We start from the raw sequence: 21,979 nt of genomic DNA, 5'->3' as shown, positions 1-21,979 counted from the left end.
ATGATGTTATATATGTAGGCAGCTCTTCTCCAGCAAATGACACCACTATTTAATCGAAAAATACCAAATGGAAATATACAGGATGATGAAATACCGTCAATTTATGAATTAGCAATCGGGAACAAAGCAAGAGGGCTGTTGCTAAGACAATTAGAGACGTCCCATTTTAAGAAAGTAAAATTTAAGATCATTCATAGTGCATGGAATATTTGGAAAAAGTCCTCCAAACATCTAGCAATCCCAAAATGTAATAAATATATCCCATTATGGCATTCCTCCGTATTACCAATTCAAACTAATGATAATACCACCAAAAAATGGGAAAGCTTGGGGATTGCTACAGTGGAGGATTTTCTTAGTCATGAATCAAACACCGGATTTCAGAACTTGCAAACAAAATTTTCTGTGCCTAGTAGTGATTTTCTTAAATTCATACAAGTTAATACCATCCTCAAAAAATAACTCCAAGAATTACACTCGAGAGTATCCCTTTCTTTGAACTTATAGGGCAACGATCTACTAGGATAGGTACGATTTATGACTTATTAATTGAGAAACAAAGGGACGATTTGGTACATGTTGAGAGTGCATGGGTGGGCAAACGTAACAATCCCAATGTAGATATTGATATGTCACTGTCGTTAATATCCAAGCTATTTTTAGCATCTAACCTAAAAGCGCAACTTTACAAAACTATATATAATTTATATTACACGCCAGCTAAGTTATACACCTGGGGTAAAAGAATAAATGATGAATGTCCAAGATGCGGTTTAGGTCTCGCAAACTTAATACACATGTTCTTTGAATGTGCCAAACTAGATCCCTTTAAAAAAAATGCTATCTGATTACTGGGATGAAGTCTTTGGTCATAAAGTACCGGTATCACCAACACTTTATATATTAGGTTATGATAATACTCTTGGACACAACAAGGAGGAGGAAACATGTTTATTTCTAGGTATTGCTGTGTATCGAATAATACTGGCAGCTCGGTGGAAGGAGGTTGACCCTCCTAATTTTCAAATGTGGTTAACTCGCTTTTTAGGAATCTATAACCAAGAAAAGTCCATTTATGAAGCCAGAGGTAAAAAAATCTAGAATACGCGGCTGCCAAATTTGGTCATCAATCGCCGTTTGGAGTAATGATGTAAGGAATGCCTTATGAAGATTGCGTGTATAGATTTTATGCTTCGACAGCTTATATTAGAGAAAATTCAAGGTCTTTAACAATACTATGAATTAATTGTGATTTTATTCTATATTAATGATTGTAGTTGTAACTTAATGTCCTGTTTTTATGTATTTTTGTACTATCTGAATTGCTTTAATAAAAAAAAAAAAAGGAAAGCGCTGGGCATGTTGGGCATGTTTAAAGCCCATAGAGTGAATACCACATGTCTCGATCATAGCACATGCGCATGAAACGTTGTGAGTTGATACTCCTTCCCACCTTATTTGATGTTAGGATAGTCAGAGAAACCATTGAGTCATATTGATGAAAAAGTGTCTTTTGTTTATTTTTTAAAGATAAATATTCTTTAAGTGATGTACCACAAAAGTTATATCCTTATTCCTGTATGCTGTTATTTTAAGATCATATTGATAGATGCTATCTGCTGAGTCTCGTATGTATGGGAACTATGATGCTGCATGCCATGGGGGTGGTATCAGTAAGGGTGGGGCAAGGTCAAAGGTGTGGTTTAAAAAAATATTCTTTCTGGTTTTTTGGTCTTTCACCTACAGGTGGCCACATATAAAATTACTCGTTGCTTAAATGAAAACATAATTTTAAAAAATCAATGGGAAATGAACTTTAGCACATTATGAAACCTTTTTAAGTTAAATCACTGCAGAGGTCCCTGTGTAACCAGAGTGCCACAGATTTGAATCCTGGGCGATGCAGTAGAGAATAGTGACTTGCATGTTTTTTGTACTACGAGGTCACAATTTGTGACAGAGAGCATTGTGAATATGTAAGTCATTATTTTAAACTTGCATTACACACAGCATAAGATGGACTGCTACAAAATTTGGAAAAAGGTTTGAGATAAAAAGATGCTTCCAAAATATTGGGGCATATTACCAACCAATAGAGATAATTTTTGTCTCTAACTTGTTTAGAGACAAAAATTATCGCCGCAAATCGACGATTTTTATCGCAGATAAACCTTGCTATTAGCAAGGTTTATCGCAAATGCGATAAAAATCGGCCGCAAAGCATGAATATACTGAAAAGTCAGCGATATTCATGCATTATCGAGCAAATGCTCTTAGCCATGTTATCCACCTCCCATTGGATAACATGGCTAAGAACTGCTCCTGGGCAGGTGTTAGCTTTTGGAGATATTCGCGCTTAGCGCGAATATCTTCAAAAGTTGGTAATAGGAGATAGCGATGTTAGCGACTGTTTCCAGTCGCTAACATCTTGGCACGCCCACTTTGCATGTCATTAGTGATAAATATCACTGACATGCAAAGTGTGGCCCAAGATGGTCGCTATCTCCTACTAGCTGTCGCTAACTGGTGTTAGCGACAGCTTGGTAATAGGGAGATAATTTTATCTCCGCTTTCTTGGCTTTTAAAGCCAAAAAAGCGGAGATAAAGCCCTTGATAATATGCCCCATAGATTTTAGTAATATCCAAACTTTACAAAAGGCAATTTTATTATATAACTGTTAAAAGCACACACTTCACAGCTCCGCTTAGTAACCAACTAAAAAGAATACGGGGCATATTACCAACGTTAAGCGATATTTATCGCTAACGATGCTTAGCAACTAATTTTTTACCGCTAAGCATCGTCAGAAATTATCGCAGATAAACCTTGTTATTATCAAGGTTTATCGCAAATGCGATAAAAAACGGCCGCAATGCATGAATATCGCTGAAAAGTCAGCGATATTTATGCATTACCGAGCTAATGCTCTTAGCCATGTTATCCACCTCCCATTGGATAACATGGCTAAGAACTGCTCAGGGCAGGTGTTAGTTTTTGGAGATATTCGCGCTTAGCGCGAATATCTCCAAAAGTTGGTAATAGGAGATAGCGATGTTAGCGACTGTTTCCAGTCGCTAACATCTTGGCACGCCCACTTTGCATGTCATTAGTGATAAATATCACTGACATGCAAAGTGGGGCCCAAGATGTTCGCTATCTCCTACTATCGGTCGCTAACTGGTGTTAGCGACAGCTAGGTAATAGGGAGATAATTTTATCTCTGCTTTCTTGGCTTTTAAAGCCAAAAAAGCAGAGATAAACCCCCTTGATAATATGCCCCTACATCTTTGTCATCACAAAGCTGCAAGTGATTCCACAAATAAAGCCAGTACCTGCTGCCAAGCACCCTTTACATTTACAGAGAAACCAGTTACGCACATTTGCACTTCCTTCAGGCAAGCAGGCACTCTGGTCAGAATGCCTATTTATTGTTTAGCTGCCTGCCCGCCTTCGGCTTCACAGCAAAAGGAGTCTCTCTGAATGACACTTCAACGGAAGCATCAAAACTATCGGAATTAAGGGTCACGGTTGTCTCTCCATGAAAAGTAGGGTGAACATTTTTGATAAATTAAAAAAGAACGGGCATGTCGAGCCTCTCCGATCCTGCCCACTTCGACCTCTGCCATGGACTGTGAACCATGCACAAACCATGCACAATTGTATTGAATGTATGATTTCATCGTATTTTGTATTATAAAAGCAGCCCTTTTCTGAGGGTGTAGGGCTCACTCTCCTCTCATCTTTAAGAGGCGACTTTTGATTAATGTCTTATTTTATTTGAGCTGAACTGCACTTTGTTCTGCTGTTTTGCTCTTTGCTCTTTATTCTGAGCTACATACTAGCCCTATTTTTTAAATGACTGATCAACTGATTCTAATAATTTCTTGTACTTTTTGTAATGATTTAAAACTTTAAATATACCTTCACGGTTTTTGTTTTAATATTTGTCTTGTTTTCATTTTAAAGCCTAATTTACTTAATTATTTATATGGAAATTTCCATTGAAATTGATTGAGGAGGCACAGTTGAGGAAGAACTAAGGGGCATATTATCAACAACTAGCGATATTTATCGCTAAATAAGCTGAGCGACATTTTTTTTATCGCCGCACATCGCCGGATTTTTTTTGCAGAGATATCGTGCTAGTAGCAACATTTATCTCCAATGCGATAAAATATCCGGCGATAGCGGCGAAATGCGTGAATATCGCAGGAAATCCAGCGATATTCAGACATTATCACTAATTGGGTCTTAGCCTGAATATCCACCTCCCATTGGATATACAGGCTAAGAAGTGGTCTGAGCAGGCATTAGGTTTTGGCGATATTTGCGCTTAGCGCGAATTTTTACATCGCTATGCCTGCGTTGATAATAAGCGATAGCGATGTTAGCGACTGCTTTCAGTCGCTAACAGGTTGGGTACGTCCACTTTGCATGTCATTAGCGATAAATATTGCTGACATGTAAAGCGGGCCCCAAACCGCTCGCTATCGCCTACAAGCTGTCGCTAACTGCTGTTAGCGACAGCTTGCTAATAGGGCGATAAAATTATAGCCACATTGCGGCCGAAAATAGCCGCTAAAGCGACGATAATCTCATATCGCCCGCCTTGATAATATGCCCCCAAGGCTCTCATTTTTGCGGATTTGGCATAGGGCAGCACCGCAAGGTGACTTGCTGTGCTGCCCTATGCCAAAGTGAAAGGACAGACACCACAGGACAAATGCACCATATTTCTGCAATACACTGCACTTCTGTCCTTTCTCCCTGTGCTGGCAGCCTAGCGCCAACGCAGGCACCCTTGCACCATGGTGCATGGGTGCCTGTGTTGTTGGCAGGATTGCCTTTATGCAAGAAGGGGCACCTTCCCGCTCAGAAATAATCCTAATAGGAGCAACGAAGAGAAATAAATAAATTTCGTTAAGCCTCACCCCTGAGGCGTAAAGATTTCGCGCTTCCCCAGGTTTACATGCTCTTATAAATCTGGAGCAACATCAAAATCCATGGGTGTTGAGCGGGAACACCTACCACAACGCCCATGGGACATCTCCTGAGTGCAGACGAAGGCAACACAGGGATTTGCGCTGCCTTGCCTTACTCCATTTCTATGAGGCAATTCAAAGCCACACCTAGTGGCTTTGCGTGGCCTCATGTATATGATTTTGTCGTTGGCGCCGCCAGAGCATAACAAAAGGGGACGTTCCGATGGCAGAAGGGGCTCGTAAGTAGCAGGGACTTAAGACCTGCTTATTCTGGTCTTAAGGAGGACGAAAAACTGCAGTAGAAAGGGAGCCGAGCAAAAGAGCCACATCTGAAGACCAACAAATGCCATGGAGCTATGGTTCATGCAGTTCGGAGACCCAAGAGGGCCACAACACCCACTGCCACCACCCCTAGGACCACCCCCAACCACACCCCCGGACTACTACCCAGGCAGCGCAGAAGAAGACAATCTCATGCACTCTCGTACATGTCCACAATAAGAATAATCTGAGTCACCAAATATATCCAAAGGGGAAGATTTACAAGCCCCTTGCGCCAGTTTTGCGTCACTTTTCCCATGTTAAAAGTGACGCAAAGGTGGCGCATGAGGCTTGTATTCTGCCCCAAAATGGTTGTTCTGACTATAGTGATTCATGAAACACTATGCGAACCAGGGGAGCAGTAAAATGCATGCGGCGAGCATCATCATGCATTGTCATAACAGCATAGAATACAAAGGTAGCCGTCATGTCATAATGACTGTAAAAAAAGGCAACATAACTAGGCAAAATCACCCTTCCCCTTAGCAGGAAGAAGTTTTATTGCATAACAGAAGATCCCCAGGCGTGATTAGCAGACCCCCAACATGAAATCCCAACCCCAAAGGTGTACATCATAGGAACAGCAGAGCATAGCTCCATGGAACGGCTACCTAAAAGTGTGTTTCAAAAACATACAACCACGGCACATCAAAGCACGATTATTCCACATTGCAGCTGTTGCTAACATGTCATGACCAGGCAATAGGGACCGAGCAGTACAGAATAATGAGAGACTTGTTGATCTACTTTGCACATCATGACAGACAGAATTCTGAGTGAAAGCTGAGGGCGTTAAAAAAATCTGTAAACATGTACAGGGCAGAGGCAAAGTGCAGCGAAAACAAATTCCAGCTGAGGCGGGCGCAAAAGCAGCACACATGGCAAGCAAACTCATGCTGACTTAGCAATGTCGACAATGTATGCAAAGGGCCCCATAACCCCAGATGATGCCCTCTTCCTGGTGAGTCTGTAGGACATAGACAGAAGAAACAAAACAGAGTTCAAAAGTCAGGCAGTGTTCAAAATATCAGTGAGGAACTCCTAAAAAAAAAGAAAAACGCATAAGACAAATTCGGCGGAACAATGGAAAGTTCGCAGACAAGAGCTAAAGGCCCATTGAGCCTTTGGAAGAGAAGTCAATAATGAAGACAGCGTAGTTGTGATGACCTAAGCAGTTAATCCATAAAGGTACATGAGCAAAGAAATGCAATTCCCTCTAACAGTTCATACCCGTCATTGTCAGAAAACAGCGATGATATCCAATTGAGTATTTTTCAATTCAATTCAAAGAATCTTTATTCGGTGATTAAAAATCGCCATAAAAGCACAAACATATTTACATTGATAAAAGTCATTAAACATTTTCAAGATCCTTTAGCTAAAATATTGGTGTTAACATGGGACGCAATGCACGAGAAGGATACAGCACATTTCTCATAGTGAATCAGAAACACGTCATTCGTCCCCCCTGGTTACCCTTAAACGGACCGCCACTTTAATAAAATTCATTATACAACACAGTGTAAAAGGGTCCGAAGCTTTTTGTAAAAAAACTAATGCCTCACTAGCATGTTTCAATTTGGCTTGCTTTAGAACTTTCACTAGAAATCTACGCCTGGGCATTGTAAAAAGAGGGCACAGTAAGACTAAGTGAAGGGAATCCTGCGGAGACCTATTGTCGCAGCCGCAGGATCCCTTCTGTTCAATTGAGGTAGAAAACCCTGCTGGTGATGCCAATATAAATGGGAGTAGGTTAAGTCTAAACCGGCACATCAAAAATCTGTCCTGTGCGTTGTGCATAAGGTACAAATATGGCTCCATTCCCTCAATGCCCTTGACCAAGTTGTGGGCCCTCACTGTCTTTTTGAGCCCTTCCACCTCGGCTCTGCATTGGCTTTTCAGTTCGAGAAACACTTTCTTTACTTGCATCTTGTGCTGGGTTAGTATTGTTGCAGGGTTAGTAAAGAGGTTTCCATAGCCTAGTTCCTCTAGAGTGTTCTTCACATAGTTGAGCCATGGTATACGCGTACATTTGTCACTCTCTAAACAGTCCTTTAAAATTTCTCTGCTTAGAGACGCCTCAGGGTTCACCCAGATCTTTAACCAGGCCACAATTGGCCGGAGTTCAACCAAATCCTCTATGTGCGGCCTCCCTAATTCCCTGTGTGTTATGTAAGCAGCAGTGCTAGGGGGTACCCTCAGGATGGTTTTAAGGTATTTATTTTCCTCCCGTTGGATACTTGTGGTGTTAACGAAGCCCCATACTTCAGCCCCATAAATTACTCTAGAACAGGATATAGAGCTGTACAGATTCATCACCTTTTCCGGGCTCCATCTGCCTACCCTCCTGCAAAAACTTGCTATAGCCCCATTAGAAGCGATCATTTTACTGCACCGCTCCTCAACCAGGGAATTAAACTGTAAGGCACCATCAAAGGTTACACCTAAGTATGGAAACGTTTTGACCTCTTCTACTATGTGACTTCCAATAGTGTAAGTAAATTTGGTGGAGGGTTTTTTACCAGCCAGGAGCACATAGGATTTGCCCAGGTTGACAGTGAGATCTAAGGCACCCATGAACTTAACAAATCCGTCACTCAGGATTTGTAAGCTCCTTGGTGTCCGTGCGAGCAGGACCGCGTTGTCTGCATAAAGCAGGACAGGTATGTGACGCGACCCCACCCTTGGGCAATCAGCCTTTAAATCTAACAGAAACTGTTCCAGGTTATTGATATAAAGGGAAAACAAAAAAGGGGCAAGAATACAGCCTTGCCGAACTCCGCTCATACAGGGAAAAGAGTCGGTCAGACCCCCCTCCCTATTAAATCGAACCCTGGCCGAGGTGTCACTATGGAGTTCCCTTAGTATATTAATTAAGCCACCCTCTATCCCCATACGAGACATCATGTCCCAAAGTGTCTCCCTGTTGACGTGATCAAATGCCGCTGCCAAGTCCATGAATCCCATGTAAATGGGTTCATCACTGGCCTTAGTGTATTTGGCAGTCAACATGTAAAGATTCAGGCATTGATCACTGGTGGACCTCCCGGTCCTAAATCCATATTGAGTGTCCGAGAAGATGTTGTTTTCTTCGGTCCACTCGGACAATCTATTGAGGATCGCCCTACCCAGGAGTTTCGCCGATACATCGGTCAGGGAGATAGGGCGATAACACTTGGGGTCGTCCCTGTTCCCCTTCTTGAAAATCGGCACGATTATGGCTTTGGACCAGGACGGTGGCAGGCCGCAGGTAATAGCAGTATTTATAACCCTGGTCATTAAGGGGGCCCAGAGTTCTATGCAACTCAGGAACAGGTCGGGGGGAATTCCATCAGGGCCAGGGGCTTTGTTTTTAGTCAAACCCTCTATCCCAACGGTGATCTCCTTGATAGTAAATACAACCGTTGAAGCCTGAATTGGAACTTCTGGTGTCTCCACGGGAGTGCTGGACTCGTAGTTATACAAGCCCCTATAATGGGTGACCCACTGTTCTGGGAGGATGTTAGACACTATCTCCGGGATGTCGTTTTCCTGGAAAGTAGGTTTATTAATAATTTTCCAGAATCCGGCTATATCCTTTTTTTCCCCAGCTTCTCTTAGATCTACCAACGCTTCTCCCTGGAGAGCAAATTTACTCCTCTTGGTCTCTTTCTTATAATTCTCCCTACACACCCTAATTTTTTGGGGGTCCCTAGGTTTAGATTTAAGGCTGCTTTTGAGCTCCCTCAGTGCTTTAGAGCAATCTCTGTCAAACCATCGTCGGTTATCGTAAGTCCTTGTGGGCGCACTAGTTTTAAGTAAGCCGTCAATCAGGTTGGCAATCTGATCGAATGCTTCAAGCAACCTAGGTCCGTGAACTTCTGCATCTAAGCAATCATTGAAAGCGGGTTTACCTTCTTCCACAAGGGTCTTGTAAAACCTTTCCCCGTCTATTTTAGACCATCTTAATCTCCTACCCTGATCAGTTACCTTCTCCCTGAATGTACGCTGGTCTCCGCTTTTTGAGCCCACCCTGTACATCAACTCCAATACAAGTGGGTTATGGTCGCTAAAACTGCTCCAATCGATCCCTACGCTAATAATTCTATTTAGCAGGGATCTTGAGACCAAGATATAATCTATAACAGATGAACATCCTCTGCCCTTAAAGGTGGGTGTGAGTGTGCCATCCTTCTGTGTACCCATCATACTGATAGTATGCTCAAGGTCGTACTTATGCCGGAGCATACTAAAAGCTGACCCTGTCGGCGTGTGGGAGAAGTGCGGCCCCTTCTCCACGTAACATTGAGACCAGTCTGAATTTGTTGTGACCAGTGCCGGACAAAGGTGGCAGTTAAAATCTCCCATGACCAGCAGCCCAAGTGACTGCCCCTTTCTCTGGACTGTTATTTCCTGGGCCAACCTATGTTCCAGTTCTGCTACAAATGATGTACGGTCTCCCGCAACCTCGTTGTTGTAAATATTCAGAACTATGGTTCTTAACCCCTTCCCGGAAAACCGAACTGCTTGAATCACTTGGGAATTCCAATCTGGGGTAGACCAGCTGCCCGGGAGATCTAAGTCCACATAGGTGGATAGTCCTCCCTTGGCTCTCCCTGAGCTAGATTTTTCCGCAGGTACAAAGAAGCACTTATACCCCTGCAAATGGAAATTGTTTTCTGGGGCCCATGTCTCCTGTAGACTGATTACATGGAATTTCCTAATGTAGTCAAGCCACTCCTTATTATTGAATTTCGCTGCCAAACCTGCTATGTTCCAGGAGATAATTTTCAAAGCCTCAAAGCTCTGGACTATTCCCCCCTGAAACCCCTTTCGTGTCTCTGTCTCTAACCCTTGTGTATCCAACCCGTATCTTCCTCCTGTTCTTTCAGTATCTATGACCGTGGGCACATCTGACGTTAACCTCCCAACACTGCTAGGTGAGATTTGCTGCACCAGGGGGCCTAGCTGCACCGTCTCCCCCTCTAAGGCCCCTCTTTCCCCTTCACCTAAAGGGGTAGTACCCGCCGGGTTCGACAGCCTGCCCCTTTGTCAATCAACCCCCTCCAGGCCATTCAAGCAACTGAACCGATTGGAGGTGAGAGAGGGTAACACTGGGCGACTGTGTGGAGGCCTAGGGTTAGGTTCCTGGTGTCTTCCCCGCCTGCCAACCCTCATCCAACTTTCGTGGGTCTGAATCAGGTGCACAGGGGTATGGATAGGGGAAAAAAAAAAAGACACACGGAGAGTTTGAATAGTTGATTCCCGTGATCTATTCTTTCCTTGACATATATGAGAAACAGTCCCTTCATCCCTGAGACTCACCAATATGCAATCTCCTGTTATGGATTTGTAAGTTTTGCCCACCCAGGGCACCCTTCTAACCATTATGATTTCGTTATTTAGATGTACCGGCAGTGGTCTATTCACATTCAGCCACTTAATTACCCTACTTTTTAGTGAACAGAAATCTTCAGCCTCACCCGCTTCCAATGGGGGGACGCCCGCCATGACTACCGTGTAATCGTTAGCCTCTGGGGGTAGATTGGGCCTACGTGGCCTAGGAGGAGGCTTCATTAGAGGTGCTCGGGCGATGCTGGCTGCAGGTTGTGTTAAAGGGCCTGGGTCTTCGGTAGGGGATGACCTATTGGAGTTAAGTAACTTGACTGGTGCAGAATTAGTCCTGGGAGGTACTGGAGGGGCCTTGGCGTTCTCAGCCTGTGGTGGGGCGGGGGTAACTGCTCTATTTGGGGGCTGCTTGGGGGCCACAGAAGTTAGAATAGGCTCGGGCGATCTTCCCTGTCGACCAGCCGAGGTTTTTAAGCAGTTTAATGTGGCCTCCAGGATAGTAAGTCTGATCTCGACCTTTTTGATGCTCTCGCTAATTGGTGATAGTAGCGACCTGAGCATGAATTCCAAATTGCCTAACGGGACAACCGAAAGGGGAACACTAGGGATATTATTTCCTGTATCGTTAATCAGAGCGGGAGAAATAGCCGCCTGTACTGTGGGTTTGGGGGGTAGTTCGACCGCTAATCTCTCAGTGGGTAGGGTAAGTTTTGATGTTTTCCCAAACTCGGAGTGAGGGATTTTGGGTGTGTTTTTACCCTGGGCAACCCTCAACTTCCTCCTACGTTTTTTTTGAGGGGGCCCAATTGCTCCTTGCGCAAAATTTAACTTGGATTTAACTTTCCTAACTGTGGGGGCTGGGGGGGGGGTTGGGAAATTAGGTCAATGGTCACCCTGCTTGGGCTTGGGGTTTTGGCGGAGGTGAAGCTCGTGCTTGGGGCCGGTATATGATTACCACAGTCCCTCAGCAGGAGGGGGACATCATCTGCAAAAGTAGACTCTTCGCTTGGTGAGGTAGGGTTTTCACTGAGAGGCCTATGTTTCAGGTTATCTATAGAGCGTCTCCGCTCCGCCCTGAGCCTGCTCAAGGTGCTCTCCTTATCCCCATCACCCGCAGCCCGGGGAAAGTAGTTGTCTAGGGTCCTGTTTTTTGCGCCTCCCTGCTTCATGGGGGTACCCTCCCTTGCTGGGGAAGGCATTTGGCCTGGAATAGCTGATAGGCTGTGAGAGCTAAGTCAGAGATTTAGACCACAATTCAAGTATATAACACAAGAGGGTAGGCCCAGCCCAGCCTACTCCGGCCTATGACGGCCTTAGACGGTCCCGCCCTTGTCCCGGGCTTCTCCCGGGCGCGCTCCCGCGCAGCGGCCCGAAGAGCTCCTTTTAGAGTAGAGAGGGAGAGATTATGGGCGGGTGGGCGGGGCCAGCAGGGAGAGCAGCCCAGGTGTGTCGAGGGCTCGCAGGGACTCCTGGAAGATTGAGTCCCTGCTTCCTAGCTCGCAGCCCTGCCGTCAGCTCCACACGCCCCACGATCACAGCTCCTCTCTGGATGTTGCACGCACTTGAAATGCGGCGCTGCGGGACCCGCGAAGCGGGTCCGGCGAGGTTTATCTCACACCACACCACAATCCCGGTCACAAGGTGAGAAGTCGTTGGAAGTTGCTGCAAAACAGGCAAAAGGGTCCCCTTGAGTAAGTCGAAGGAACATTCATGTACCTCAATGGCAGGAGCATCCCAAACCAGAATTGTGAGACTTGCATGATATTCAATGAAACTACGTTGTAGGAAAGCCTGCGCAGCCACACAGATATCCCATTGGGCCAAGATTCCAAGTTAAACTGCACGCGTCATGTGACCATCCACTGTACAAGCCTGGGCATGCGCCTCCAAGGGACCTATCAACCGGCTGAAATCAGGGACTGGACACCACATGTTCGATAAGCAAAGTTCCATCGCCCAGGAGAAATGACATCTCTTGCAATGAAGCAATGGTTGCACGCAAGTATAAAATGCAAATCGAAAGGTCAAGTCAACGTTGCTAAGGGCACGCATCCCAAGCCTCATACATGCGTCTGCGGTACAATTGTAGCTGGCCTGGCCTGTGCATAGCCTCAAGGGGAGCAGCAATTCTGAAGCACAAAGAGGAGATGCAGAATGCCAGCTTTCAGCACCAATATGATGTGCCACCACCAAAAGACGTTGGCTTGGATAGAATAAATGAAAGCTGGTATCACCCCGGATATAGTTCGAATAGAACTGACCATGGCAGGTCCCACACATTTAAGAAAATGTGCAAGGACTGCCGTCTCAGTTGCATTGCATATTTGGTAAGTTAGTCCCACACAATGAAGTGGGAGGTAAGTTGTTAGAAGCGACTGTATCTCACTCAAGTTCCGAAGCACCTACAACATGAATGTGTCTCTGGCGTAAGTGAGGGTCACCTCCTGTTGGAACAAAAGGGCTTTGTGCCTGCACAACATGTTGCACTCTGCTTCCAGGCTCGAATGGAAGGCCAAAGTGTAGAACCTATACTCACTTGTGTGGGCGGGAGAATGACCTTGCTACAGCAAGGTGCGCCCTGGGGCACAGTTACCAGCTATGTGATTCCGGTCCGCAACTCACAGCTGCCTTGATTGTGTAACATGGGTTAGCTGCCATTAGTAGGTAATGAAAGACAAGCATGAATGATGGTCTTGGTGTTCCCTTTGATAGGCATGCTGGTTTCTGCTCTGACACGTTATATTCGCTGTGCATTTGAACGTGGTTGCACACATGAGGGTGACCCACGGTCGAGTCACACCCCTCCCCTGGAGGGATGACTGCTTCATCCTCCTTCAGACACAGATGAGCAGGGGGCAGCTCCCATGATACATGCATGGAAATGCTAGGAATTGGTTCAGATTGGCAAACAGGAAGGTGTTGTTGTCAGGCGTGTGGACATGCGCAGACGGGCTTGACGATGGTATACCTTAGGAGTGCAAGTGATGCCACCGTGCAGCGCAGACATCGGAACATACTCGGGGGAGGGAGGAGGAGCTGTGTGGGTATGTGCTACACATTGATCCCACACATGTGCCAATAGCAAAACATGGCAGACATGTATTCCAAAGTCGCACAACTCACACGCCACAGCACTTGTAAGTCTGCCAACGCAGCATGCAGAACCTCCAATTCACCCAGATCTCACTTACCTCTCACAAGAGATCAGGGATATGCACTCTGCCCGTGGATGATGACACCCCTCCGAGCCCCGGAGACACAGGCCCAGGGCAGTGCAATGTGGCCCATGTACGCGTCAGGGGCATTGTTGAAACACATTTGTGGTGTTGCAGTCACCTTTCACGTGCATGGACGTCACAGGTGGTGTGATCCCGTGCAGCCCAGTGATGGTTTGCAGGGAGGGTGCGTATGTGTACGCAACAATGCCCCATGGATCAGGGTGCCAGATGCACCAGGCGTTGATGAGGTAGATGAGGCAGGTCTACCACGCCCCACTGCGCTGCTTATCGTTGATATTGTTATCGCTGTTGGGTCCATCGCAACTTTTTTCACATTCGGTGTTCCTTTCTTATCGGAGTCCCTGTAGGATTCTAGCTGACATCTGACGCGTTGTCAGGATACTATCGCTGTTGCCGACGTGTTGGGAATATGCCGTTAACACGGCGTTGGTTTCCCACGATGGACGGCGTTATGTGCAGGTGCGTTCACCTAGGTTGGTGATGATTATCGCCCTTTGGCTGGAAAGGGGTACACTCTAATTATAACTTCCAAAATAGCGTCTTCTGCTTGCCTATCTCTACCCTCTAGAGTCCACCATGAAAATGTTGCATCCGTTAAGATGGAATGACTTGGGAATCTTTATGTTATAAATTCCACCCAAACGTATAATACTAAAATGTGATGTTAAAGTAATTTTTGTAACTGAAGTTAGTAATCAAACAAGTTTTTTTATTTTTTTATTTATTAAGATTTAATTGAGATGTGCTAGATTCTGCAGTGTCTCCGGAGAAAAAAAGAATTAAAGAAATAAATGCAATTAAAAAAGTAAGGGAGATATTCAATTGTTCCGAGAATACCCAAAAGAACTATGAAATTTAGGATGATATCATGGACAAGTATCAAGAGGATTGTGAAATAAACAGAGTAAGAAATCAACAATTACCTGAACAAAAAAGATCCCCAACAACAACTCCCTCATCTCACTCAATCAGCTTGCATAGAAAGTAAACAAGCATTGGCAATGCTCATCGGTCTCGCCATATTTATGAGTTTAGTCTTGTAGTCTATACTACTATTATAAAGGAAGAACTTTGAGGCTTTGAGGCGGGTAAACTCGGGAACCACAGCGCCAATCCACACACCCGATACATCTTTGTAATCCTCTGAGTGTGCAGATGGACATAGGCTATATAAAGTAAAAAAAATACGTTATATTTAAAAAAATTACATTAAAAAAAATATAGTCCCTGAGAAGTAGCGCCGGCCGCGACCTGCGTGCTCACGTCAGGAGCGCGAGGAGGAGCGGCGGACATGGCGCGGAGGTGGAGCGGTGACGAGCGGCCGATGAGGAGCAGCGGACCGGGCGGACATGGTTATTGATTAGGGCTTCATGTCGTATAGGCCGATTTCCAGTAAGTTCATCTTGGGTTACAAGTTATGTGGTTTCTTTTCTGCGAATTAGTGGGTTTAAAACTGGAAATGTACAAAGTCTTTTTGGTCACGCACTGTTGGCAGGTTTGCGGCTCCGTACCCGGTCCCAGACAAGCCAAGCACTTCACGGCCTGCTGTTTGCCCGAGTTTGGTTTCGTCTCTGTTTTCCAGGGCGGGCGGAGGGGAGAGAGCGGGCTCTGGACGGGTGAATCGGGCTTTCAGCAGCAGAAGAGGGAGTGAAAAATTCTGCTGCTAAATGAACCCAGTTTGTTCGTAATCCATCATCAGAAAGAGACATTTCAATGCACTGCATCTACCTGCAAAATAAACCCATTGTGTGTGATGCATGCGCCAATGTTCCAGTCAAGGCTAAGCAAAACAAAGCAAACAGTGCTCCTCTGAGCCCCGTCTCCCTTCTGTTCTTGCATCTGCCCTTGCAATCTCGGAGTCTGGAGGCCGCAGAGGGCAGGCCAGGGGTCGTAAGGGGCATGATGCCAACTGAATTCCAGGAACATGAGAGGTCGGGGGCTGCTGGGGGGTGCCGTTGTGTAGTGCCCCCTGCACACACACAACCCCTCACAGCAGACAGCGCCTCCCGGACTCATCTTGAGCGAGTTTGGGGTGCTGCTGCTCCCAGGGCGGCCAGTCTCTCAAGGAGTCGCACCCCCGGCCCTGCCTTCGGACAGTGCTTTAAAATACCAGAGGTAGAAGAACAAGAAATAATGCTTTAGCACACTGGTGACTGAGGAACGCAGAGGAATGTTTTCATCCATGATGTAGACGTACAGGACGGCACGGCACGTTATACTCCCACACAAGAGGGTGAAGTGAAGTGCTTTGTAACACAGGAACAGCAAGGAGACAAACCTGGAAGACAACCACATTGAAAGGTGTAGATGTGAGCTCCGTCTGCAGGACTCGTGCGCCCTCTCGTGGTAAAAAGATGTAATGCATGGCGTGTGCACATAAGGAGGTAGTTACAAGGAGGATAAAACCAGCCAGACTTTGTGGGGATGCAGTGTGCAGCCTGACCACTTTACCCTCTGGATCCTGGCCCACCATCACATAGCACAGAACCTGACCGTCTACCACACCCGGCCACAGCACAGGAGGAGTTGAATAAATACGTCTTTATTGTATAAAATCTATATCTATATCTATATCTATACTACTATTATAAAGGAAGAACTTTGCACCTTTGAGGCGGGTAAACTCGGGAACCACAGTGCCAATCCACACACCCGATACATCATTGTAATTGTCAGGGTATGCAGATGGACATAGGCTATATAAAGTATAAAAATATGCGTTACTTAAAAAATTAACATTAAAAAAAAAAAAGTAGTCCCTTCGAAGTAGCGCCAGCCGCGACCTGCGTGCTCCCCGCGTCAGGAGCGCGGGGAGGAGCGGCGTCCAGGAACGTGAGGAGGAGCGGCGGACATGGCGCGGGGAGGAGCGGTGACGAACGGCAGAATGGTGGTGAGGACCGGCGGACAGGCAGGAGGAGCGGTAAGCGGCGAGGAGCGGCGGAGCGGTGAAATGAGGAGCGCGGGGGAGGAGCGGCGGCCGAGGTAAGGCTCTAGGCAGGCGGGGATCGGGGCAGGCGGGGGGTGGGCTGTGGACGGGACGGGGCGGGCGGGGGCCCAGGCTGCTTGACAATGTCGGGGCAGGCGGGGGACGGGGCGGGCGGGGGACGGGACGGGGCGGGCGGAGGCCCGGGCTGCTTGACAATGTCGGGGCGGGCGGGGGGCCGGGCTGCTGCTGCACAATGTCGGGGCGGGCGGGGGTCCGGGAAGCCTGATTGCTCCCGGACAAGGTCGGGACGGGCTGCTAGTTTTTAATAAAGAGCTTTATTATAATGCTAATCTATGCTAACCTGCCTATATGGTCACATTAGACTTACTCCAGCTCTTTCTGCCTAGCTGTTCCCCAAAAAGCATACAACCTTTGATACAAACACAATATGTGTAAATGCAGATTAAGAGAAAAGCCCCAAACGTGACTTGCCTATCAAAACACAAACAAGCAGCAAGTTCCAAGCTCTAGCACTCTGCAGCCACATAAGTCCCAAATAAAGGCCTACACCCACTGCTTAATTTGTAAAACATAAAGTGGTGGGGCTTAAAGCAAAACTTTCAAATGGACCAAAAACACGTCAAATACATGATGAATATGTAGACTCTAAATACTTATTCCCTTGGATGAATTGTCTTCAAACTATTTGCAATTAAATAACCAGACTTGCATATTAAAAATCAAACAAGCAGCAAATGCCACATATTACTCTCCAGCATTCTGCAGCCACATAAGTCCCAACTAAAGGCCTACACCCTGTGCTTAATTTGTAAAACATGAAATGCCGGGGCTAACAGCAAAATTTTAAAGATCCCCAAAACACGTAAAAAACGCGATCATAAAGTAGACTCTACTTATTCCCTTGAATGAATTGTCTTCAAACTATTTGCAATTAAATAACCACACTTGCGTATTAAAAAGCAGCAACTATTGCGTTTAACTTTACAGTACTCTGCAGCCACATAACTCCCAAATAAAGCCCTACACCCAGGACTTAATTTGTAAAATATGAAGGTATGGCCCTAAAAGCAAAAATTTTAAAATGCCCCAAAACACATAAAAACTCTATAGCAACACAAATACAATAAATGTAAATTCAGCTGAAAAGAAAACCCCTAAACCGGACCTGCCTATCCAAAATCAATCACCAAATTACACCCTGCAGTAGAAGCAGCAACTGCCACGTTCTACTTTCCAGCGCTCTGCAGCCACGTTAGTCCAAAATAAAGGCCTACAGTGATTAATTTGTAAATCATGAAGTTCCGGAGCTAAAAGCAACAGGGCAGATTTACAAGCCCCTTGCGCCTCATTTAGGCCGCCGTTGCATCACTTTTGTGACGCAGCGGCGATGCAAATCCTGCGCCATGGTGCGGGGTACTTACAACGTGACGCATCTGGGAGATGCATCACGTTGTAAAGCCCTGCGCCACATGTAGGTGTACCTGCGCAGGGGGCGGGGCGTTCGGGCACAGAAACGCCTCCTAAAAGTGGCTGAGTGAATCTACAAGATTTCACTCAGTCACTTTTAGGCCCATGCTGCATCAAAACCCTGCACCTGCCTGAAGCAGGCATAAGGATTGGCACAGCATTAACTAGATAGGACCCCCAGAGCATTGCTGGAGCTGCTTCGTGCTTGCGATGAAACTCTAGCAATGCGCCACTTTTATGTTTTTGCCCCATCGTACGCCGCATTGTAAATGCGGCCCATCCATGATGGCGGAGCTGTGGCACACAATAACTGGTGCATCCCATCTGATATGCAGGGATGCGCCAGTTATTGTAAATATGCCTCAACATTTTTTAAATGCTCAAAAATATGTCAAAAACGGAATGACAAAGTACACTCTAAATACTTTTTTCTTTGATTGAATTGTCTTCAAACTATTTGCAATTAAGTAATCAGACTTGCATATTAAAAATCAAACAAGCAGCAAATTCTTCGTTTTAGTCTCCAGCACTCTGCAGCAATATAGGTCCCAAATAAAGGCCTACATGGTGGTGGCCTTCATTTGGGAGTTATGTGGCTGCAGAGTGCTGGAGACTAAAACGAAGAATTTGCTGCTTGTTTGATTTTTGATAGGCAAGTTTGTTTATTTGATAGCAAATAGTTTGAAGACAATTTACTTAATGGAAGGAATATTTCAAGTGTAGATTGCTTTTTTAAATTTTGTATTTTATTTACAACTAGCAGCCCGTCCCGACGTTGTCTGGGTATGAATTGCTGCCGGCCAGTAGTATATTATTTTGTAGGATTTCATTTTGATAGCATTTCTTATCTGTGAGAGGCCTGTGAAACGCTCCGATTCACAGTGCACTGCTGATGCACTTAAGAGTGCGCGTTCAGTAATGTGTGAACTCGAGTTTCCCTACTTTATTTTTCCTTGCAATATTATATAGCGCGAACTCGACAACATGGCATGAGCAAAATATACATTACAGAACAACACATTCATTTGTCGTAGGCACGGGGAGACAAAGCGATTTGCCTGGAATCACAGGATGTTGAGCTGATGCCGAGATTCGAACGTAGCTCCCCAGCTCTAAAGTTCGCAATTCGAGAACTTGTGGCGGGAGGTGTGTCTGAAAGTGTATGTCGGTGCTGTCCATCAATGAGAGAGACCTGTGCATTTTTCAAATCGGTGGTGAAAAAATATGAGTATTTTGCTGGAGATGTGGGCTGCCGTGCCACCAATGTACTTACCGGGGGAGGGTAAACGCCCATTATTCGGCAACTTTCTTTCCGCATACCATCACTCCGCATACTTTCATTACGAAAGTACCATGACTCCGCAATGCCATTATAACGCATGGCATTACATTTTATATGCTTTTACCAAGCATACATTTGGGGTGCTGCTGCTCCCAGGGCGGCCAGTCTCTCAAGGAGTCGCACCCCCGGCCCTGCCTTCGGACAGTGCTTTAAAATACCAGAGGTAGAAGAACAAGAAATAATGCTTTAGCACACTGGTGACTGAGGAACGCAGAGGAATGTTTTCATCCATGATGTAGACGTACAGGACGGCACGGCACTTTATACTCCCACACAAGAGGGTGAAGTGAAGTGCTTTGTAACACAGGAACAGCAAGGAGACAAACCTGGAAGACAACCACATTGAAAGGTGTAGATGTGAGCTCCGTCTGCAGGACTCGTGCGCCCTCTCGTGGTAAAGAGATGTAATGCATGGCGTGTGCACATAAGGAGGTAGTTACAAGGAGGATAAAACCAGCCAGACTTTGTGGGGATGCAGTGTGCAGCCTGACCACTTTACCCTCTGGATCCTGGCCCACCATCACATAGCACAGAACCTGACCGTCTACCACACCCGGCCTCAACACAGCACAGGAGGAGTTGAATAAATACGTCTTTATTGTATAAAATCTATATCTATATCTATATCTATACTACTATTATAAAGGAAGAACTTTGCACCTTTGAGGCGGGTAAACTCGGGAACCACAGTGCCAATCCACACACCCGATACATCATTGTAATTGTCAGGGTATGCAGATGGACATAGGCTATATAAAGTATAAAAATATGCGTTACTTAAAAAATTAACATAAAAAAAAAAGTAGTCCCTTCGAAGTAGCGCCAGCCGCGACCTGCGTGCTCCCCGCGTCAGGAGCGCGGGGAGGAGCGGCGTCCAGGAACGTGAGGAGGAGCGGCGGACATGGCGCGGGGAGGAGCGGTGACGAACGGCAGAATGGTGGTGAGGACCGGCGGACAGGCGGGAGGAGCGGTAAGCGGCGAGGAGCGGCGGAGCGGTGAGGAGCGGCGGAGCGGTGAAATGAGGAGCGCGGGGGAGGAGCGGCGGCCGAGGTAAGGCTCTAGGCAGGCGGGGGTCGGGGCAGGCGGGGGGTGGGCTGGGGACGGGACGGGGCGGGCGGGGGCCCAGGCTGCTTGACAATGTCGGGGCAGGCGGGGGACGGGGCGGGCGGGGGACGGGACGGGGCGGGCGGAGGCCCGGGCTGCTTGACAATGTCGGGGCGGGCGGGGGGCCGGGCTGCTGCTGCACAATGTCGGGGCGGGCGGGGGTCCGGGAAGCCTGATTGCTCCCGGACAAGGTCGGGACGGGCTGCTAGTTTTTAATAAAGAGCTTTATTATAATGCTAATCTATGCTAACCTGCCTATATGGTCACATTAGACTTACTCCAGCTCTTTCTGCCTAGCTGTTCCCCAAAAAGCATACAACCTTTGATACAAACACAATATGTGTAAATGCAGATTAAGAGAAAAGCCCCAAACGTGACTTGCCTATCAAAACACAAACAAGCAGCAAGTTCCAAGCTCTAGCACTCTGCAGCCACATAAGTCCCAAATAAAGGCCTACACCCACTGCTTAATTTGTAAAACATAAAGTGGTGGGGCTTAAAGCAAAACTTTCAAATGGACCAAAAACACGTCAAATACATGATGAATATGTAGACTCTAAATACTTATTCCCTTGGATGAATTGTCTTCAAACTATTTGCAATTAAATAACCAGACTTGCATATTAAAAATCAAACAAGCAGCAAATGCCACATATTACTCTCCAGCATTCTGCAGCCACATAAGTCCCAACTAAAGGCCTACACCCTGTGCTTAATTTGTAAAACATGAAATGCCGGGGCTAACAGCAAAATTTTAAAGATCCCCAAAACACGTAAAAAACGCGATCATAAAGTAGACTCTACTTATTCCCTTGAATGAATTGTCTTCAAACTATTTGCAATTAAATAACCACACTTGCGTATTAAAAAGCAGCAACTATTGCGTTTAACTTTACAGTACTCTGCAGCCACATAACTCCCAAATAAAGCCCTACACCCAGGACTTAATTTGTAAAATATGAAGGTATGGCCCTAAAAGCAAAAATTTTAAAATGCCCCAAAACACATAAAAACTCTATAGCAACACAAATACAATAAATGTAAATTCAGCTGAAAAGAAAACCCCTAAACCGGACCTGCCTATCCAAAATCAATCACCAAATTACACCCTGCAGTAGAAGCAGCAACTGCCACGTTCTACTTTCCAGCGCTCTGCAGCCACGTTAGTCCAAAATAAAGGCCTACAGTGATTAATTTGTAAATCATGAAGTTCCGGAGCTAAAAGCAACAGGGCAGATTTACAAGCCC

This window comes from Lissotriton helveticus, chromosome 1_2 (genome assembly GCF_964261635.1).
Source record: "Lissotriton helveticus chromosome 1_2, aLisHel1.1, whole genome shotgun sequence".
NCBI lineage: Eukaryota > Metazoa > Chordata > Amphibia > Caudata > Salamandridae > Lissotriton > Lissotriton helveticus.
Note: the sequence above shows the minus strand (reverse complement) of the source record.